Here is a 20,386-nt window from a genome sequence, read left to right on the forward strand (position 1 = left end):
ACTTAGGGACCAGGCTGTTCCTGTCTGTGGCTGCGCCACCCACCAGCCGCCCTCTGCTCCCAGCTGGCAGGTAGGGCCAGAGCCAGGAGGGGCAGGTGTGGGAGGCTTTTACGAGCAGCTGGGTTTCCACCTGCGCTCAGTCACATGGCCGCACCTGACTGCAAGGGATGCTGGGAGAGGTGGAAGGAGGAAGAGGAGAGGGGGTGGTGAACAGCCAGCCGATCGCCCCCGCACACGGGGGCCCCGAGATTGCCTGCGCGACACCGTTAGGCACCCCCCGGCGGGCGGAGGTCGCTGGGATCCGCTGGGTGAACACGCCAACCTCACTGCAGCGCCCCCTGCGCCACGCTGCCTGGAATTGCGCCTGGAACAGCGCAGCGTGGGGAGCCCACTCCTCCCCTCGCTCAGCAAACCTCGGCAGCAGCGCCTGAGAAGACGTGCGTCCCGCCCCCCACACCACCCCCCGGAGGGGGGGGCTTTCCGTGTCCCTGGAACCAACAGCCCCGGGAAGAAACCGCAGAACGGGGGAGCGGTGTCAGAAATGCACCCAGCGCCCCCGTGCCGCAGGGAGTCGCCTCAGAGCCGCGGCTCAAGGCCCACGGCGGAGGAGGCCACTCGAGAACGATCTCCACAAAGCTCCAGAAAGATCTGCCCGCGGCTCCGCCCCTCACCGCTGCCGGCCCGGCCCGCCTCTCCGCAGGAACCGGATTCTCTGCGCTGCAGCTTTCGTGCAGGTGGGTTACTCATGCGCGTGGTCGTGACATCGGTCTGCAGGAGGGTTTCTCAGGCCTCCTGGCCATCGGGGCCGGGTAATTCCTGGCGGTGCGCGTGTGTGCGGCGGAGGCAGGTGCTGCCTTCCGTGCAGTAGGATGCTTAGCGGCCTCCCCGACCTCCGTCCACTGGACTCCGTTAGCGTCCCCCGCCCCCCCCCCCCCCCGCGCCCCCGTCTGAGCTGCGACAACCCAAACGTCTCCAGACCTTGCCAAGGGTCCCCTGGGGGGCAAAGGCAGCCCCATTTGGGGACCGCCAGTCTAGAGTACCGGTTCTCACACCTGATGACGCATTTGGATCACCTGGGAGGCTACAGAACCGCACCAGCCCGGACCCAGGTGTGGGTCTGAAATAAATGAACGCGTACGTCCGCAAAAGACCACAGGCTCGGGTTCCTACCAGCTTCGTGGGTAATAGCTGGTAACTGGGAGCAACCCCAGGGCCCGTCAACAGAATAGATGAACCAATTATGATCTCTTCGTACGGTGGAATGATATCCATAGAGAAGGAAAAAAAACCAACGACCTGCGGGAATCTCACTGATGGTGAGCGGAGAGAAAGCAGCTTCCTATCGGAGCCCACGCCGTATGATCCCGTGTATATGAGGCTCTGCAACCGGCAGAACTAATCTGTTCGGGCAGCGGTGGGGAGAGCGAGTTATGTCCAGGGTGCGTTCCGGGGATGCTGGGGATGTTCCGTGGTGGCCTACAGAGTGACGTGTGGGTACGTGTGCCCGGGTCGTGCGCTGATGATTTGCGCCTCTCGCCGAATGTAAGCCCTTCCTTGTGTTGGTTTGCTGTGATCGCTGTAGGAAAATACGATCAACCTGGGGGTGTGAGAGAACTGCATTTATTCTCTCTCGGTTCTGGAAGCCGGAACTGTGAAATCAAGGTGTCAAGGCCGTGCTCCCTCCGAAGGCTCTCGGGGACGATCCTTCCTCATTTCTTCTGGCTTCTGGTGGCTGACAGCTGTCCTCGGCTTGTGGCCACATCCCTCCCATCTCTGCTTCTGTGGTCACATCTCCCTCTCCCTCCCTATAGGGACACAAGTGATCGCTCTCGGGCCCACCTAATGATCCGGGATCGTTGACACATCTCAGGATCCTTAGTTGTATCTGGAAACTCTTTGCCATGGAAGCTAATGTGTGTAGGTTCCAGGGATTGGGACCTGGTGTCTTTGGGGACCATTATTCAGCCTGCCACATACCTAAATTAAAAAGGAATTTAAAGAATTACCCGAGGGATGGCCCCACCCCATACCAACTGACCCAGAATGCCTGCTGTGACACAGTGGTCCTGGGAGGCAGGGCCCCGGGGGGCCGTGGCTGCGGGGCACAGGGAATGTGCCTTTCTGGTCCATCACTTTATCAGCAGCACAGAGTTGACTTGACGAACTTACCAAACGCTGGGTGAGCAAATGCACGAAGGAATACAGATCTGTTTTTTGACTTGTAACACTTCCGACACCAAATGAATGGGTTTTACACCGGCTGGGTGTCCCAAACTTAATTCGATCCTGACGCTACCTGGAGACCCCATAGTGTAAGGCTCAGACCCCCAAGACTGCCCCACTTTGGATACCAGTCACAAGCAGGGGGTCCCCAGGTCCCCCACACTTCTGTCCGACTTGGCTGCACTTTGAGGGTTCCCCCCACCCCCTCCTCAGGTTTGAGAATCTGCTAGATCAGCTCACAGGGAAATGTTACTTCCATTTACTGGTTTATTATAAAGGACACAAATGAACAGCCAGGTGAAGGGGTGCACAGGGCGAGGTCCAGAAGGACGAGCTGTCCCATGGAGATTGGGGGGTGCCACCCTCCCGGCACATGGGTGCATTCACCAAGCCGGAGGCTCTCCAAACCCCTTCATTCAGAGTGTTTATACAGGTTCCGTTAGGAAGACATGACGGGAGTAGTCACCGGCCGCTGGTGACTGACTCAGTTTCCATCCCCTCTCCCTTGCCTGGAGCTTGGGGGTAGGGCTGCAAATTCCAACCTTCTCATTGCCCAGCTGGTTCCTCAGGGGCCACAAGGGTCACCTCATTAGCAGAGACTCAGGTGTGGTTGAAGCAGTCTCCTTAGGGATAAGCAAAGATGCCCGTATGAAGAAGTTACTAGGGTTTTAGGAGAGCTCTTATGCCCGGAAGCTAGAACGAAAACCACATAGATTTCTTTGAAAAAAACATTTTTGTTAATGTTTTATTTATTTTTGAGACAGAGAGAGACAGAGCATGAGCAGGGGAGGGGCAGAGAGAGAGGGAGACACAGAATCCGAACCAGGCTCCAGGCTCCGAGCCGTCAGCACAGAGCCCGACGCGGGGCTCGAACTCACGGACCGCGAGATCGTGACCTGAGCTGAAGTCGGCCGCATGACCGACTGAGCCACCCAGGCGCCCCGACCACGTGGATTTCTTATCACCGTAGAGAGTGTTGCCACCCGAGACTGGAACGATGTAAAGTGATGAGACTCAGCCTCCAGCCCCAGCCCTGCCCCTTAGCAGCTGAGTGGCCATGGCCCAGTCCCCTCCCCTGTCCCACCCGTACCCTCCTCAGGAAAGTGGGGACACCAGCACCGTGGGGCGAACTCATGGGATGATGTCTGTCCCCGCAACCTGTTTGAAATCCAAAACAAACGCATTTAATCCACGCGGAAGCGGCCGACACCGAGCCCGTTGGTAAATACTTTGTTGGTAAATCAAGGTCAAGGGATGCAGGGCGTTAGCCGGGTGGGATTTGTGTGCCTGGCTGCGTGTTGGCCTAAGACACGCTCCCTGCGAACGTGCCGGGCTTGCGAGACGGCTGAGCACTCCTTGAAGGCAGTGGGGACGGAGCCCCAAAGAACCTAGGCGGGGATGCTTTAGGCCCTCTTGACAAGGAGGGCTGGAAAACCCTTTCCAAGTTGATGATGATGTCCTAAACCAGGTTCGCTTTGCCTGCATGCCACGTAGCTTGACGCGGAAAAACAAACAAAAGAAAACCGACAGCAAGACAAAAGCCCCGTTCTGGAGAGCACGGGGTCCGATGGCCTTTCCGGAAGAAGCCTGGCTCGGGCTTGGGATTTCAGGCAGGTTTGTGAGGGAAGAAAAGGGCCTGGTCCCATGGAAATTTCCTAGTAGGGTTTATTTGGAAGCGAAGGTTTGGCAGCCCTGACCCAGTCTCCTTGGCTAGACAGAGCCTCTTTGGAGAGAGTCAAAAACAACAGAAGGATGGAAATGGTTCTTGAATGAGCTGGTGTTAGTGGAATCCTCTGCCTCCGAAAAGAACTGCGCGAGCCCAGGCCCGGCTTCCCTCGCTCGATGGAATTCAGCTCCACTCACCTGTGGTCAGCAAAACAACCCCCCCCCTCCCCGCCAGACGTCCTTGCCCCAATTCCCGGAACCCGTGAGTATGTGACCTCACACGGCAAAAGGGACTTTGCAGACGCGACTGGGTTTGGGACCTTGTGATACGGAGGTCGTCCTGGGTGGCCCAGATGGGCCCAAGGTAACCACTGAGTCCTAAAATTCCAGAACCTTTCCAGCTGGGATCAGGGAAAGAGAAGAAGGCTCGGGACGATACTTCCTGGCTGTGAACACCGCTGCAAGGGCCAGGAGCCCAGGAAAACACCCAGCTACAAGCTAGAAAGGCAGGGAGTGGGGTGGTCCCCTGGAGCCCCCGAAAGGAACCCGGCCCTGCCGACACCTTGATTGAGCCCAGTGAGACCTGTGCTCAACTTCTGACCTCCAGGATGCGGACAGTCGGTGTCGTTTGAGCTGCTACGTTGGCAGAAACTGGTTCCAGAAGCAATAGAAAATCGAAACGTCACCTTTTCCAGGCACCTACTGTGTGCCTGCTTGCTGGGAGGAGGTCCCTAATCCTCTCGGCCACTCAGGCCTTGCAGCTCGTGATCGTGTCGCCGCGGAGGAAGCGGATGCTCAGTGACGTGACCTCCAGAGACCCAAGCGGGGAGTCCAGCCGCCCTGAGCCCCCGGCGGCTCCCAGGCAGGATGGGCGTGCGAGGGTGACATTTTCTTCCTGGCTGCCGCTGTAAAGCTGTGAGGAAGGCCGCCCTGGTTCCCGTGTGCAGAGATTTTTCTGCCAGACGCCATCCTGGTAGATAAAGGCTACGAGGTTCCTGCTGGCAGGACGGGAGGCAAGGCCCCTGGCCCGTCGCGTAGACCCTGACTGCTGGCTGTGTGACCTCAGGCTGGTTCCCAAACCTCTCTGGGCAGTGTGTTCTTTGGACCCCGTGCGGGGCCAGCCTCCAGGGAGCGCGTGAGCCAATCCGGTCCCGGTCCAGGGGACTGGCCGGGCTGGTGCTGCCGTGGGGTCTGTGCACATGGCCTGGAAGTCACACGGGGCCCTCTCGACAAGGTCAAGCCATTCTGCGATCCGATAGGCAAAGGCACCTGTTTCTTTCTGCCGGGAGTTCCTGCTCTCACCGCCCATCCTTGACTCGGCCTGGGTGCGGGGCTGGCGCTGGGATGCTGGGCTCTGTCCCCGGGTCACGGGCCAGCCCTGGCCTGGCTTTGCCAGCGGGCAGCTGGCTGACCTCTGGCCGGCCGCCCCCGGGAGGGAAACACGCGGAACGTATGTTTGTGAGGGCAGGTGGGACAGCCCAGGGGTCCCCGGCTGTGCCTGGCTGTCCCCCCTCCCCCAAAATGGCCAGGGGGGCCGTCAGCACGAGAAGGACGTGTCCTTCAGAAAGACAGGTTACCCCCAAACCTGTGAGTGCCCTGATTTGGAAATAGGGTCTTTGCAGATGTCCGGGGGAATGGGGTCGTGCTGGATTAGGGTGGGCCTCGATCTAGTGACCGGGGTCCTTGTGAGAAGAGTGGAACTTAGACACACCGGGAGGAGGGCAAGTGACACTGGAGGTGGAGGTTGGAGTGACAGGTCGGTAAGCCCAGGGACGCCAGGACTGCCGGGGGCGCCCGAAGCCGGGGCAGCGAGCGAGCGTCCCTGAGAGAGAGGGCCACCTGCCCGCGCCTTGACCTTAGACCCCCCGCCTCCAGAACCGCGCCTCCGCTGGGCTAAGCTCCCAGCTGGTGGCCCTTTGTTACAACAGCCCCGGGACCTGCCCGCGCCCACTGCCGCTGTCACCCTCCGGTCACCGCTCAGACGGACGCGAGAGAACGTGCTGGTCTCCTCCCATCTGAACACGTCCAAGGGCAAGGCTGGCCTCTGTCCACAGCTTACGGGCTTCCTCCATTGTTGGGGGCTGAGCTGCTCTTTTCTGAAGCGAAGGCGGCCGGCGACACCCCGTTTCCCAGATGGAAAAACCAAGGCTCTCGGGGGGCTCCCCACGCCCACGCCGTCGCTCAGCTCTCCACAACCGCGTCTCCCGCTGCCCGCCCGGGTCAGCCTCCTTCCCGCCCAGATGTTGGACCGAGTCCTCGGAGTTCCCGGCAGAGGGGAGAGGTCAAGAAATTTCCGAGCTCAAATGAGGACAGCCGCCTGGCTCTGTGACCTGCTTCGTGGAGAGCCTGGGAGGCGACTGTGGGGCAGCGAGCTGGTCGGTGACTCCAGCCCGGGCAGCGCGACCCGTTTCCCTGAGCTCACACCGCCCTCGGCCCTGTCGAAACAGAAGCGGGCTCCGTCCAGGCCTGAGGTTGTGGCCGCTGGACGCCTGGAGCCCGACTGGTCAGCCCAGCCCAAGCCGCACCGCCACTGAGAGCCACCAGAAGCCACAGGAGCCTCCCCACCCAGGTGACCTCTCCTGCACTGTGCAGGCCCTGTTGTCTGCTGAGCACCCACAGTGGCGCCCGTCCTGGAGCGGGGGGTCAGACCGGGTACGGCCTTCCGTCCCCAGAACAGGCCAGGCACACACCGCCTGCCGGGAAGGCTCCGTGGGCCCCGTGCGTGTGGGCGGGGTGCTGTTTCTGCAGGGCCACGGGGGCTGGGAGGGCGACCGCCAGATGACCGCCTTCCAGCCCTGGAACCCCGTGTTTCAGAAGGGGACAGCAAGGCCCCTAGAGGGGGAGTGACCGGCGGAAGGTCCGGCCACTCTGGGGCGCGGAAAGTTGGGGTGCAAGGCAGAGCGTAGGCCCCTGGGGCGTGAGATGGGAGGTGGCTCGGGGCCGAGGGGCGTCGTGGGCCATTCTGGGAGTGGGACCTCTCTGGAAACAGGAGCGGGCTGCAGCTGGGGCTGACGGCTATACTGGGGGACCGGCTCGTCGCTGGTGGCAAAACAGACCTCCCGAAACTGTCTGGTAACCAGCTGGCTGTCCCCCCTGAGGGCACCTCTGTCATTCTGACGTCTCGGGCCCCTACCCCCGGATGCCTCATTTTCTGGGGTCACACGTTCAGATGCTGGGTGTTCAAAATGCAGCCCAAGGGCCAGCCACTTCCCCCGACCTGCACCTGCCTCCTCCTGGCCCGAGCCACATCTCCTCTCGCCTGGAACTCACCGGGGGCTCCCCGCTGCTGTCCCTGTGCCCCTCCCCCTCACCGCCCCTACGTTCCGTCCCAATGAGGCAGGTCAGGGGGTGTTCCTGTGCCTCCCCAGCTTAGAAGGCTAAGAGGGCTTTCCGTCTGTGTCGGGGTGAACAGTTGGCCCGACCACTCGTGGCCACCTGTAACACGTGACCTTATTTGGAAATAGAGTCTTAGCAGATGTCAAGTTTAGAGGTGGTCGTACTAGGGTGGGGTGGGCCCTGCTGCAAAGATGTGGGGTCCTTGTAGGAAGAGGAAATTTGGTGGCCTCGGGCCACCAAGAACCGATCGTCCCCTGGGGCCGTGAGAGGGAGCTCGGCCCCGCCGAGGCCTTCATCTCGGGCCCGCGGCCACCAGAGCTGTGAGAGAACACGTCCTTTGCTTCAGGACCCCCAGCTCTTGGTCCTTTGTCACAGCAGCCCCCAGAAGATGAAGGCAGCGGCCAAACATGGCTCGGAAACACCGCACCCTCCCTCTGCCTGCAGTGCCCACCGTATGGCAAAGGCCCTGAGAAGTCCTGCAGGGAAGAACAGGTTCCACTTTCCTGTCACCCGTGATCATTCGCTCCCCAAAAGCATCTCACCCGCCCTTTAACTTGCCCTCTCAGGCGATAACGCTTTGGGAAGTGTTGGACTCGAAAATCCCTAAGGTCCGCTCCGGACTGAAAACCCTGTGGCTTCTGGAATGGGAAGCCGAGCCCCACGACATAAACAGAAATTCGTATGCCTCATTAGGTGCTATTTTTAAAAGCAGCCACCATGCCGTCCCATTTGGGGGGCAGCACAGCCAGCCCGTGGGAGAAAATTGTTCTAGTCGAGCAGTCAGATGCGAACTCCACCGGCCACGCGGGGCCCTCCGTCTGAGGCCCACGGATGCGTGAAGGAGAATGATTACCTCGCGCAGGGTTATTTCCTGGGGCTGTGTTTTCTCGAGGTGGAGCTGCCGAGTCAAAGACCTCGTGTTTTTGAAGTCATTGGATTCACAGCGTCGAGCCGGCTCTCCAAAAAGTGGTACACGTTTAAACTCCCACCAGCACAGACTGGAGGAGCCCATCCCCCACTCTTCCGTGCCAACGCTGGGCATTGCCACCCTTGACACCTTGCAATTGTCCCGTGTGTCTCGACCACAGAAGTCAGCCAGAGTGTCTGTTGGGTCATCTGAGTCTCTACCGAATTGTGTCCAGAAAAGCCTGCCCGCTAGCCCGTCCCCACCAACGGGGGGATTCTTGCCGGTGGCCGGGCATTGGCGCCCTGAGGTCAGGCCAACCTTTTCAGAGGAAGCAGCAAACCTCACTCAGGTTTGGCCCCAAACACTGAACTCTGAGAGAGAGAGAGACGATTCGGTGTCATAGGATCGTTCCCCAGGGGCAGAGCTGGGTAGAGAAAAGAGGTCAGCGTTTGGGGTCCGGAGAACACGGGGTTTATCCCGGTCTGGCCCCTTTCTAGCTCCGTGAGCTTGGGCCACACACGTGACCTCCTTGTGCCTCCGTTCTGTCATCTTAGATGTGGGATGATGACACCCCCAGCCTCTCCGAGCTGTGAAGGATTACGTTATTTCTTCGTTGTGAGATGGGCTTTGTGGATGTGACCCTAGTACGAGCTGGGGTTCCAGATAGCACAGTCTGGACGGCATTGCAGGCAAGTGTGATCCACAAGGAATCTGGAGTTGTACTTGCAACGCCCTAGAAACATTAAGGGGATCTACTTTAAAAAAAAATTTAATGTTTATTTTTGAGAGTGAGCGAGCAAGCAGGGGAGGGGCGGGGGGGGGGGGGACGGGGAGGGGTTGGGACAGAGGATCTGAAGCGGGCTGCGTGCCGACAGCAGAGTGCCCAATGCGGGCCTTGAACTCACAAACCGTGAGATCATGACCTGAGCTGAGGTCCGACGCTTAACTGACTGAGCCCCTAAGGGAATCCGCTTCTTAACCCACCATTAGGGTTCCCAAATCCTGCAGCTGCTTCTCCACGACTCCCTTACCCCCCTGCAGCGACCCCAGACCTCACCCCCCAAATCCAGCTTTTGTGTTTGGCCTTGCACTCCCCTCCCCGGCCTCAACCCTGCCCGATGATGAAGATAGGCCTCCTCTCCCCGGTTTTGCTGGTTTTCCCATCGCTTTTCTCTAGGGTCTGGAGTCTCCACAATAAGGGGGAGAACCCTCACCTGGGTTCTCCTGCCTCTGTAGGTCCTGGTTCCCTCTATTTCCCCCCAGTTCTGCCTAAAACCTGGAACCAGCCTGGGAACAACAGAACTCTGGCAGGCAGGGAGGACGAGGAGGAAGCTGAGTGGGCGAAGACATCCTCTAATTGGGGGGGGGGGGACCCGTCGTGTAGACGTACTTGTGCGTGCGCATCATCTTACGAGCTCCTGGCTCCCCTTTGCTTCTCCTCTTTTAGCCAAAGCCCTTTGACATCCCCAGTCTCCCTTCAGTGCACGGGTTCCTCCCTCCCACTGTCCCCAAAGGAGCGGTGAGGGGGGCAGATCATGACCTGGACTTTGGGGCCAATATGGCGGCCCCAGCCTCAGGAGGCGCCCGGGGTGGGGGAATGGCTTTGAGGACGGTCCGGCGGGTCTCCTTGGGGGCTGGGTCCCCAGCCTTGGTTCTTATACAGAGTGTGTGCAAACACAACGCGGCCACGGGGTCACCTCTTTCCCCCTTGTCCTCGTGCTCCACGCCGGCGCCCCGGAGAGGGCCAGGACGTGGGTCGTGTTTCCCGCCTCCCCCTGAACCTCGGCTCACCACCCAGCCTCCCCAGCACACTCTGCTCCTGTGGTCCCTTCCAGCCCCGACAGGAGGGTGGGGAAGAGCCGGAGAGATGTGGTCAGCGGGTCAGCCGGGCTTCCGCTTAGGAACCGTGTGGCATCACGCAAGATGCTGAATCTCTCAAAGCCTCAGCTTCCTCGTCTGCAAAATGGGTGTGACTGCAGAGCTGGGGGCACCTAGAAACTGTTCGTTGTGCTTAGATGTGGCGCTGATGACGACAGATGTGAATTTCCCCGTCCGTTCATCCCCTGGCTGCGTACCGGGCATCGTTGCCTCTCCGTTCACCCCTAGCTCTGTGCTGGGGTCCTGCCCACCCCTGGAAGATACCAGGACCAGTGGAGGCCAGTGTGGTGGCCGCCGACACCGCACCCATCGGCCACAACCAGTGGGCTTACGTGCTGTGCCGAGCGTAGGGGCCTGCGGGCCGAGAGGAAGGGCCAAGACCCTGGGAAGGCTTCCTGGAGGAGGTGACATCTGATCTAGGCCTTAAACAATGAGAAGGAGCCATTCACTTTTTCATTCATTCAATTAATAGGCATCTCCCCCCGTCCGTGAGGTACAAATGCCGTCAGGCGTTGGTCCTGGGAGGTTAGAGGCCAGGAAACCAGAGGACATCTCTGACCTCCCTCTCCCATCCAGCATGGGGCCCAGGGCTCGGCCAGGCTGGGTGTGGGAGCGCAGGCAGGGCTGGCCCACACCCGAGGGTCACGGTGGTGGAGGGTCGGGGACCTCCCTCCCCACGTAGGTGTGGCAGCCGTGCAGTGGAACCCTGTGCAGCAGGGAACAAGGTGGGGGTCTCTGCGTAGGTGTGGCATGATCTCCAAGATACACCATCGAGTGAAAAACAGCCAAGTGCCCGACAGTTATGTGGCCGTCGCGTAACGCACGCGTGCACACAGACATGGGCGTGAATGTCCGGGCAGGGACCGGCCAGGACGTCACTCTGTGGCCGGCCGTCTGGGCCCGTGCTCCTGGAGAGGATGCCAGCTGCTAGCGTGAGTGGCCCTTGGGGCTGCAGGGAGCCAGCAGTCTCGGTGGGGTGGGGACAGGGGCTGGGCTCCCGGGGGTAGACGCGTGTCGAGGCAGGGGACGGAGCTGTGACCCGGGCTATGACGCGGGTGGCCCCTGAAGACGTGCCACGTGAAGGGAGGCGACCGTACTTGTGCGACTGCGTCTATAAGAAGCGTCCAGCAGGCGCAAACCCACAGAGGCAAAGCGGATGGGTGGTCCCAGCGGGGGAGGAGTGGCGCGGCAGCTGACGGGCGCGGGGCTTCCCGGGGTGGGGGTGCCCAACGCTCGGAGGGCACGGAATGCCACTCGACTGCTGACTTTAAAACGGTTAGTTTTATGTCACGCGAACTTTGCCTCGATACGTTATTTCAAAAGAAAAACAAGCCGTTGCTGCCTCAGTCGGCAGAGCATGCGACCTGGTCTCGGGGTCGTGAGTTCGAGCCCCACACTGTGCACAGAGCTCACTTTATTTATTTATTTTTTTTTCAACGTTTATTTATTTTTGGGGCAGAGAGAGACAGAGCATGAACGGGCGAGGGGCAGAGGGAGAGGGAGACACAGAATCGGAAACAGGCTCCAGGCTCTGAGCCATCAGCCCAGAGCCCGACGCGGGGCTCGAACTCACGGACCGTGAGATCGTGACCTGGCTGAAGTCGGACGCTTAACCGACTGCGCCACCCAGGCGCCCCCAGAGCTCACTTTAAAAAATAAAAATAAAAACAATTTAAATGCTGTCCCGGGCGCGTGTGCATTTAGGGGAGCGGCTGCCAGCTAGGTTGGCCAGGTAGGAACCGGGACCCAGGGAAGCCGTGACTCTGCATTTCCAGGTGAGCTCTCCTGATTTGTACGCGTGAGACTCACTCAAGGTATTTTACCAAAGCCCCGGGGCCACATCCGGGTCGAGCACCGGCCCGCAGCGTCTCCCGCAGCCGGGGGCAGAGTGCCCACCCCTGGTCCAGCGCCTGGACGGCCGCCCCCACCTCCTCGGGCTCTGCTGGGAGAAGGGAGGGCGGGTGGAAAAGAACCCCCAGCGGAGAAAGGCCCGGGCGAACATCGAGATGCTTCTGGCTTCTCGAGACCTAAGCCGTGGCCTGTTTAAACGTCTGCTCTGGTGGGACTTTGTTGTAAACGGACTCGGTTTTGTCGAGCTGCTTGAGTTTTTATTTGTTTAAAAAAAGAAAAAAAAAAAAAAAAAGCCCGCAAGACCATCTCAGGCGAGAACACAGGGTTAGTCCGGAAAAACCAAGAAAAGGGCGAAAGAGACGGACGAGGAACCCAACCGCCCGCTGCACGGCGGGCGGGCGTGAGGTCTTGCGTGGCCGCGAAGCCCCCACCCCGTAGCGGGCACTACGTTTCTCGAGTACCTGCCACACACAGGCGTCGCGGCCAGCCCCGTGGCTCCAGTCCCCCCGCAGACCCCACGAGGCAGAACCGTTAGCCATCATCTCACAGACGAGGACACTGAGGCACGGAGGGGAAGGCGGCGCCCCAGGCCACGCGGCTGGAAGGTGGCAGGGATGGGAACCGTAGCCGCATCTGGGAGGCTCTTTCCGCCACATTCCACTGCCACTCGGAGCCAATCCGCCCGTGGAGCGGGGACCCTCACGGGCGCCACCTGGTCACCGGGCCGTCGGGCTGTCGAATGGAGCCCCTCGCCGGCAGGCTACCCAGGTCACCCAGCAGGCCGCTGCCCCTGCTGCCCAGATGACGGGGTCTGACCTAGACTGAGGTCGGAGAAAAGCCGTGCACAGACCCCTCCTGGCTGCTCGGCCCCCGTCCCCTGCTTTCCACGGCAGACGTCAGCCCTGCGCCCACTGCCCTCGGTGTGCCCACCGAGGACCCTGGCTGCCCACCCCGGAGGAAGGTGTCTGAAGTCCCTCGTCTTCAGAGGCCTGTCTGCAGACGGCTAGCCTGTTTAGGAAACCTGCTTTGGCTGAGCCTCTGCCTCCCCTGGCCGGCGACCGTTCGTGTGGGCATCTGTCAGCCCCCGGGCCCCTTCTGTGAGCCCAGCAGGCTGGGCCATGTGGGCCTCCAGCAGCTCCTCCCGCCCCAGCATTCTCTGGTGTTAAGCAGCTCCCATTCCGGGTTGATGTCAAAGAGACGGAACTCTCACTAACCTAGTGGATAGACTGCAGTAAACCAGCCTTTCCCTGCCCCAGGGCCTTTGCATGGCTGTTCTCTCCCTGGCCCTTACCTGATTTCTCACTCTCCGTGATGTCCATCCTGATGTTCCCTCTCCTTGCTGTTCTTTTATAGCACGAGTCACAGTATATAACTGTGTATTCTCTTTGTCATACTGGTGTCTCCTGAGGGCAGAGGCCTCACTGGCACACAGTAGGCGTTAGGTGTTCATAAGCGTGTGTGGACCACAGGCCTGAAAGAGCCCCGGGTAGGAGTCTGTGGTCTGCGCGGCACGGGGACATCTGTGGTCTGGTGGTGCCCTCTGGTGGCATGATGCTGATACCACGCTGAGAGCCGACCCCTTTCCCTTTCAGCGCTCCCTCCCCTGGGCTGGCCGCCCGCACAGGGACCCGGCCACCAAGGTGACGTAAGCGGCAGAAGTTGGTGCTCCTGGAGTTCTGTCAGCTGCTTCCGGATGACCAGGTGAGTTGGGAAGTCAGCCAGCTTCTCACATGATTATGAAGTCGCTGCTGTTAACGTTAGACATAAATGGCCACCGGGAGCCACCCGTGGGTCCCGGAGCAGCCTCTCGACTCGCCGCCTGGGACCCTTGGGGCCGGAGTGCCCTCCCTCTCCCCAGGTGCCCTCTCTCCGCAGCTGACTCCTGCAGGCTTTGATGAAGGCTGTGGTGGCCGTGTCCTGGCCATTGACCCAGCTCTGCCCCCCCCCCCCCGCCCCCACCCTCCCCAGGATTTGCGTTAAACTCACAGAGAAAAGACCACGTGGGTCTGGAGTCTGAGCCAGGGAATGTTAAGGTGTGAGGTCTGAATATGGGAGCAGAGCCCAGAAATCCCGGGTCGGGCCCCAGCACCTGCACACGTGCGGGGACCAACACAAAGGCTTCTCTGGAGGGAAGGGGTCACGGGGACGTGGACGGGCGTCGCTCGAGCGCACAGGGGGGTCGCGGGGCCGTGATGCAGCCTGGAAACAACCATGGCGTTTTGAGGCTATATTCTGCAGTTCAGAAGTGTGTGCTAAAAATATTACTGAAATAACCTCGGTGAAAGATGCAATTCGTGTTACTGTTTTCGATTTGTTTATTCAGAAAGGGTTTTTTTATGGGCGCCTGAGTGGTCAAGTCGGTTAAGCGTCGGACTCTCGGTTTCAGCTCAGGTCGTGATCTCGTGGTTTCGTGAGTTCAAGCCCCGTGTTGGGCTCTGCGCTGACCGTGAGGAGCCTGCTTGGGATTCTCTCTCACTCGCTCTCCGCCCCTCCCCCACTCATGCTTTGTCTCTCTCTCTCTCTCTCTCTCTAACACAAATAAAAAACAAAGAAGATATTTTTATTACTTTTTAAACTCAGTACTTAGAAAAATAAAAACAGAGGAGAACTAGATGATTCTAGCCAGAATGGCCATGTGGGATCCTCCTCTTTCCCTCCCTAGTGAGGACCTTCTGTAACCTCAGGGAGCCTCGGTCTTTTGGTGTATGAAATGTGCACAGTGTTATCTGCCTCAAGGTTGTACTGAGATGCGATCAGGTCCAGGAGGGCATCTTGGAAACTGCAAATGTCGAAATGGTGTCCTGGGCATCGTTATTATTAAACCTTGCACTGGGAGCTCCTCTCAGAACTCGTGCAAATTCTACTGGCCAGGTGAAGACAAGCCACTGGGTTTTCAGAGGGCCAGCCGCTGTACGTGGGTAGTGTCCTCGCACACACACGCATGCCTTCCCGTGGCCAAGGGGCACGTCGCGTTCGGTCGCCCCACGTTAGGAGCTTGTCACAGAAGGGATTTCAGAGCTGGCGCGCCACCTTGTAGGTCGTGCCCGTGACACGGCCGAGCCTGACCGTGAAGTCAGGATAATGCTGTGTTTACTGAGCTTCTGCACCCAAGGGCCCACGCGTGGGACCACTGTTAAGAAGAACCCAAGGGGCACGAGGGTCCTAAGTGAACGTACAAGCCTGCTCCCATCTCATCATCTCGTTGGGATGTGCCGGCACCAAAGAAAATCTCATCCACGCAGCAGAGCGCCCACTGCCCAACTCGGTCCCGAGAGAGACGGCTGCACGACGGGCCGGGTACCTCTAGGATCTGGGTTGGCAGACACGAGAAGGGAGGCAGCGTGACAGTGGCGATAGCGAGTCTCGTCCGTGGGATCGAGTGACGTCACCGTGGACCTCTGCGCTCGTCCAGTCTTTCCTGGAGTTGCTGTGTTTGTGTTTCCCGGAAAACGTGCAGGGGCCAAGTTCACGTCCGACCCGTCACCTCGCAGACGTTCCTGCGGCCACTTTCAGGCTCTCGGAGGTTCATGTGCCCTGCAGCAGGCTTGGGTGCTTGTCTGTTTGGGGTTCCCCTGGGAACTGTTGGGCTGGGTAGGAGCCCCCACCTTCCTCCCTCCTTGGCGTCCCCAAGGATGACCATCAAAATGAGAAGAGGAATGAAAGACGAAGTATGGTGAAGTCAAACATTTCCTTTAGTGGAAATGCTCCTTGTTCATCAGTTTGAGGTCTCAAGTTCCTCCTCCCAAAAAAATCCTTCCTCAAAATATGTGCCATGAACACGGCTGCACCCCGGAACACTCACGCAGAGCGTCCTGTTCCCCGCACACACCCCCGGCACTTGTCCTTGTCGGTTCTGAGTGCTATGCTGTTTCTTCGTGACTCGGTCTTGATAGGCTGTACGTTTCTGGCAAGGCGCTCTCTTCTCGGTGTCCAGTGAGGCGCCATATGATTGCTTATAGTAGTCCCCTGTGGCCGTTTTTATTTCTGTGGCATTGGTTGTGATGTCTCCTCCTTCGTTTCTGATTTTATTAAGTCTTTACAGTCCTGTAAATAATACTGAAATTGAATCAGTAATCAAACCCCCCCCCCCAACACAGAGAAGTCCAGGACCAGACGGCTTCCCTAGTGAACTCTACCAAATATTTAAGAGAGAATTAATGCCCGTCCTTCTCAGACTCTTCGGAAAAACCGAAAAGGAGGAAACACTTCCAAACTCATTTTACGGGGCCAGCATTACCCTGACACCACAGCCAGACACAGACGCTGCAGGAAAACCACGGACCAGTATCTCTTATGAGAGGACATGCAAAAATCCTCAACAAAACAACAGCCAACCAAATCCGATAGCAGATTAAAAGAATCCCACGCCACAACCAAGCGGTAGTCATCCCTGGAACACACAGGTGGTTCAACAAACAAAAATCAATTCATATGATTCGCCACGTTAACAGAATAAAGCATAAGGATCTCACACTCGTCTCAACAGATGAAGAAAAGGTATCTGGCAAAATTCAGCACCCTTCCATGATTAAAAAAAAAAAAAAAAGCTCAACTATAAATAGAACGTACCTCAACATAATATATGTGTGAAAAGTCTACAGCTAACATCACACTCAGCAGTAAAAATCAGGAACAAGGATGCCCATTTCACCACTCTTAGTATCGTACTGGAAATCCTAACCAGAGCACTTAAACACAAAAAAGAAGTAAAATGCATCCAAATTGGAAAGGAAGAAATAAAACTGTCCCTGTCTGCAGATGACCTAATCCTATATATTGAAAACACTAAAGATTCTACAAAAAATAAAGCAAAACAAAAAGACTGTTAAAACTAAGAAACAAATGTAATAGAAGTTGCAAGATATAAAATCAACATGCAAAAAATCAGTCACATACGTATACACTAACAACAAACTACCTGAAGAGGGTATTCCGAAAACAATTCCACTTACACCGAAAAGAATACAGTACCTGGGGATAAACTTATAAGGAGAACTTTGTATAAACTACTAAAATATTGGTGAAAGAAGTTAAAGACACAAATGGAAATACATCCCATGTTCATGGATTGGATCATTAAAATGTCCACACTACCCAAATTGATCTACAGATTCAAAATGATCCCTGTCAAAGTCCCAATGGCATTTTTTAAAGAAATAGAAAAATAATTTAAAACTTCATCTAGAACTACGAAAAGATGACAAATAGCCAAATCAATCATGAGAACAAAGAATAAAGCTGCAGTATCACACTTCCTCACTTCAAAATATATTACAAAGCCACAGTAATCAAAACAGTATGGTAATAGCATAAGCACAAACATACAGCCCGACGGAACGGAACAGAGCCTAGAGATAAACCCAGGCATTTATGGTCAGCTGATCTTTGACAAGGGTGCTAAAAGCGCATAATGGGGAGAGGACAGTCTCTTCAACAAATGGTGGTGGTGGGAAAATTGGAGATCTACATGCAGAAGAATGAAAATTGGACCCTTACCTTCCCACCTACACAAAACTCAACTCAAAATGGATTCGACTGCACAACTCCAGGCAGAAGACACGGGGTGAGAACTTAGGTCTACACAGAAACCCGCACACGGATGTCTGTAGCAGCTTCCCTCGTAACTGCCGGAGCTGGGCGGCGACCAAGATGCCCTTCCAGAGGTGGGTGGCTAAATTAACTGCGGCACACCCAGGCAACGAAGTTCTCACTCCACACTAAAAAGAAATGAGGTCCTGAGCCACAAAAAGTCACGGAGGAAACGCGTATGCTCATCACTAAGTGACAGAAGCCAATCTGAATGGTCTGTGCGTCTGGTCTGAGCCCAACGACACGACGCTTTCTGGAAGACAAAGCTATGAAGACAGTAAAGATGAGGGGCTGCCGGGTGGGGGGAGGGGAAGGAACGAACAGGCGGGGCCCAGAGGTTTCTTCAGGGCAGTAAAGATACCTGTGCACACCTGTCCTTACACGTTTTTCCAAACCCACAGAGCTCACACTGAGAGTGGGCCCGAATGTGAACTACGGGCTTTGGGTGAAACGAAGCGTCCGGGTCGGCTCACCACTATAACAGAGGTGCCCTCTGCTGGGGGCCGGGAGTGGGGAACGAGGGCATTCGGAAACCCACCGAACGTTCCCCACAGTTTTGCTGTAAATCTAAAACCAGTTTTTTAAAAAGCTGGGTGGTTTTTTTTTTTTTTTTTTTTTTTTTTGAAGAAAGGGAGAAAAGAACAAAGGATAAACAAAAGGTTCTCGGATATTAAAACTACCACTGCCTGAATAAAACATCCACCTAGGAGACAAAGTTAAGGATGTTTCCAGGAAACAAAGAATAGACGGTAAGAAAAAATCAGAGGACCAGTCTAGGCAGTGCGACATTCAATCTGTAGGAGAAAAACAAAGTGGACAGGATGAAGTTCGCAAAGACGTAACACAGCACAGCACCCCCGGCCCCCAGAAGTGAAAGGCGCCTGGGTGGCTCAGTCGGTTGAGCGTCCGACTTCGGCTCAGGTCATGGTCTCGCAGTTTGTGAGTTTGAGCCCCGCATCGGGTTCTGTGCTGACCGCTCGGAGCCAGGATCCTCCTTCGGATTCTGTGTCTCCCTCTCTCTCTGCCGCTCCCCCACTTATGCTTTGCCTCTCTCTGTCTCTGAAAGATGAATAAACCTTAAAAGAAAACTTTTTTTTTTTTAAAGTGAAAGGCACGTGCCTGAGACAGAAGGGGTGCGTGAGCCTGAGCAGAGGAGATGGGGTTCCATCCGAGGAGGCACAGACCCTCTTCAGCAGGTCAAAGACTGAATCGGAACCCGCAGTCTGGCTTACGGCGCCCGTCAGCCGAGACGACCGTGGGATACAGGTATGTGCAAACAGGCTAATGTGCTGACAACCTCGAACCTTCTCAGGGAGCTGGCAGAGAAATGTGCTGGGGCAGCTGTGGCATCCAGATGTGGACCCCGGGGGGCGGGGAGCCTGAGCGCATGCGTCTCGGGACGGCTATGTGGCACCCCCGGAGAAGCCGAGGCTCCTGGAGCAGGGCGGGCGGCAAGGCAGGAACCACCCCGTAACCAGGGAGGCGGGCTGGGGCGGAGGGAGACTTAGTGACAGGGAACAGGGCACACACACGGCACCGTTAGCTCTAGGAACAAACCCCGTCGCAGGACCCTACTTGGTTTAGCAGCATTTGTTGTGCCATCTCGAGCTGTCGTACGGTATCGGGGTGCGGATACAGGGGGCGAGCGGGGAGGGGAAGGGAAAGTCGGCAGCGTGCCCCAGACGGCAGATGTGCTGTGTGTACCATCTCCTCGCCCTTCCCATCGGGCCTGGCAACCGAGCCCTGCCTGCTCCGGCAGATCAAAAGCGAAACCTGGCATGCCCGGGTGGCTCCGTCAGTCGGTGACGCGTCCGACTCTTGATTTTGGCTCCGGTCATGATCTCGAGGCTCGTGAGGTCGAGCCCCGCGTCAGGCTCCGCGCGGGCAGTGTGGGGCCTGCCTGGATTCTCTCTCTCCCTCTCTCCCTAAATAAGCGAGCTTTTAAAACAGCAAAGCGAAACCAGTCGCAGATCTGTAGCAGCGTATCTTCACTTTGTGTCTTTGGGGTGTCTTTGCTCAAATTGGAGACGGTCTTAAATCTGGTCCCCGGTCCATAGTGTAGGCCACTTACCCTTTCATCGAGAGCGTCGGAATGCCACTCCGGGCCACCCGCGGGACGCTCTTCTCCGCTCAGGCGGCCGAAACGAGTTCACGTACGATGGGAGACGGGATTAGCCACCTTTCTAACTCGGATAATGTTTTCCCTCTCCATCTTAACCCCACTGTCACACTCCTGTGGACGGAGTCAGCGTCACACCCTCAGAGGAGGGACACGGGGCACGTGGCAGCAAAATCCTGCGTGGACGCGAGCCTGAGGGTCGCCGCCGGCCCGGCGTCTGTGCTCAGGGCCGTGTCTCCGTGTTCCCACCCGTCTGGGATGCCAGCAGGCGCCTCACGGGATGGTGCGGGCCCTCCCTCCCTCTGTGGCGGTGGGAGTGCCCGGCCCGGCCGCCCCGCTCACGGGCCCGTGGCTCCCTCGAGCACAAATGCGACGTCTGTCAAATGAGGCTGTAGGCGCCGGGGCTCCGGATCCACGAGACGGATTTTTTAAAAAGTGTTTTTATTTCAAAGGCCACCAGAAACACTGCAGGGATGCTCACAACCAAGTGAAGTGGGACGCCAGGCGCCCCGCCGGAGCAGATGTGAAGTGTGGACGCGGCAAAGTCCGCGAGGGCAGCGCCGAGGGCCCAGGCCGCCCGTCAGGGCGCCGGAGCGTTTGGGGGCTTGGCCAACGCCGCGGGAGTGACGGCACCTGCCGGGCCGCGGGTGCCGGGAACCAGGGAGAAGCCAACTACCGAAGACAGCGACAGTGTGCGAGGACCCGCGCCACCTACCGAAGCGCCTGGGGCCGGCAGGGGCCGCCGCGCGTCGCATACGGGCGGTGCTGGAGGCGGCGAGGACACCGGACCTGCACACACTTGCCGAGTCTCACGGGAA

At 57.8% G+C, this 20,386-nt stretch overlaps 1 protein-coding gene across 1 annotated transcript in view; it reads left to right on the forward strand.

Moving 5' to 3' along the window:
• The window catches only part of CRISPLD2 (cysteine rich secretory protein LCCL domain containing 2), a 124,555-nt gene that overhangs the window by 100,019 nt on the left and 4,150 nt on the right, over positions 1-20,386 (forward strand). The window contains exons 15-16 of the transcript XR_006961922.1: positions 13,453-13,561; positions 18,555-18,715. The gene's annotated coding sequence lies outside the window, so the exon portion shown is untranslated. The remainder of the gene's footprint in view (positions 1-13,452; positions 13,562-18,554; positions 18,716-20,386) is intronic.

The sequence above is a fragment of the Lynx rufus genome, unplaced genomic scaffold (genome assembly GCF_022079265.1).
Source record: "Lynx rufus isolate CCGP_SWC_20201006 ecotype Redwood Valley unplaced genomic scaffold, mLynRuf1.p SCAF_16, whole genome shotgun sequence".
In the NCBI taxonomy this organism is placed as follows: Eukaryota; Metazoa; Chordata; class Mammalia; order Carnivora; family Felidae; genus Lynx; species Lynx rufus.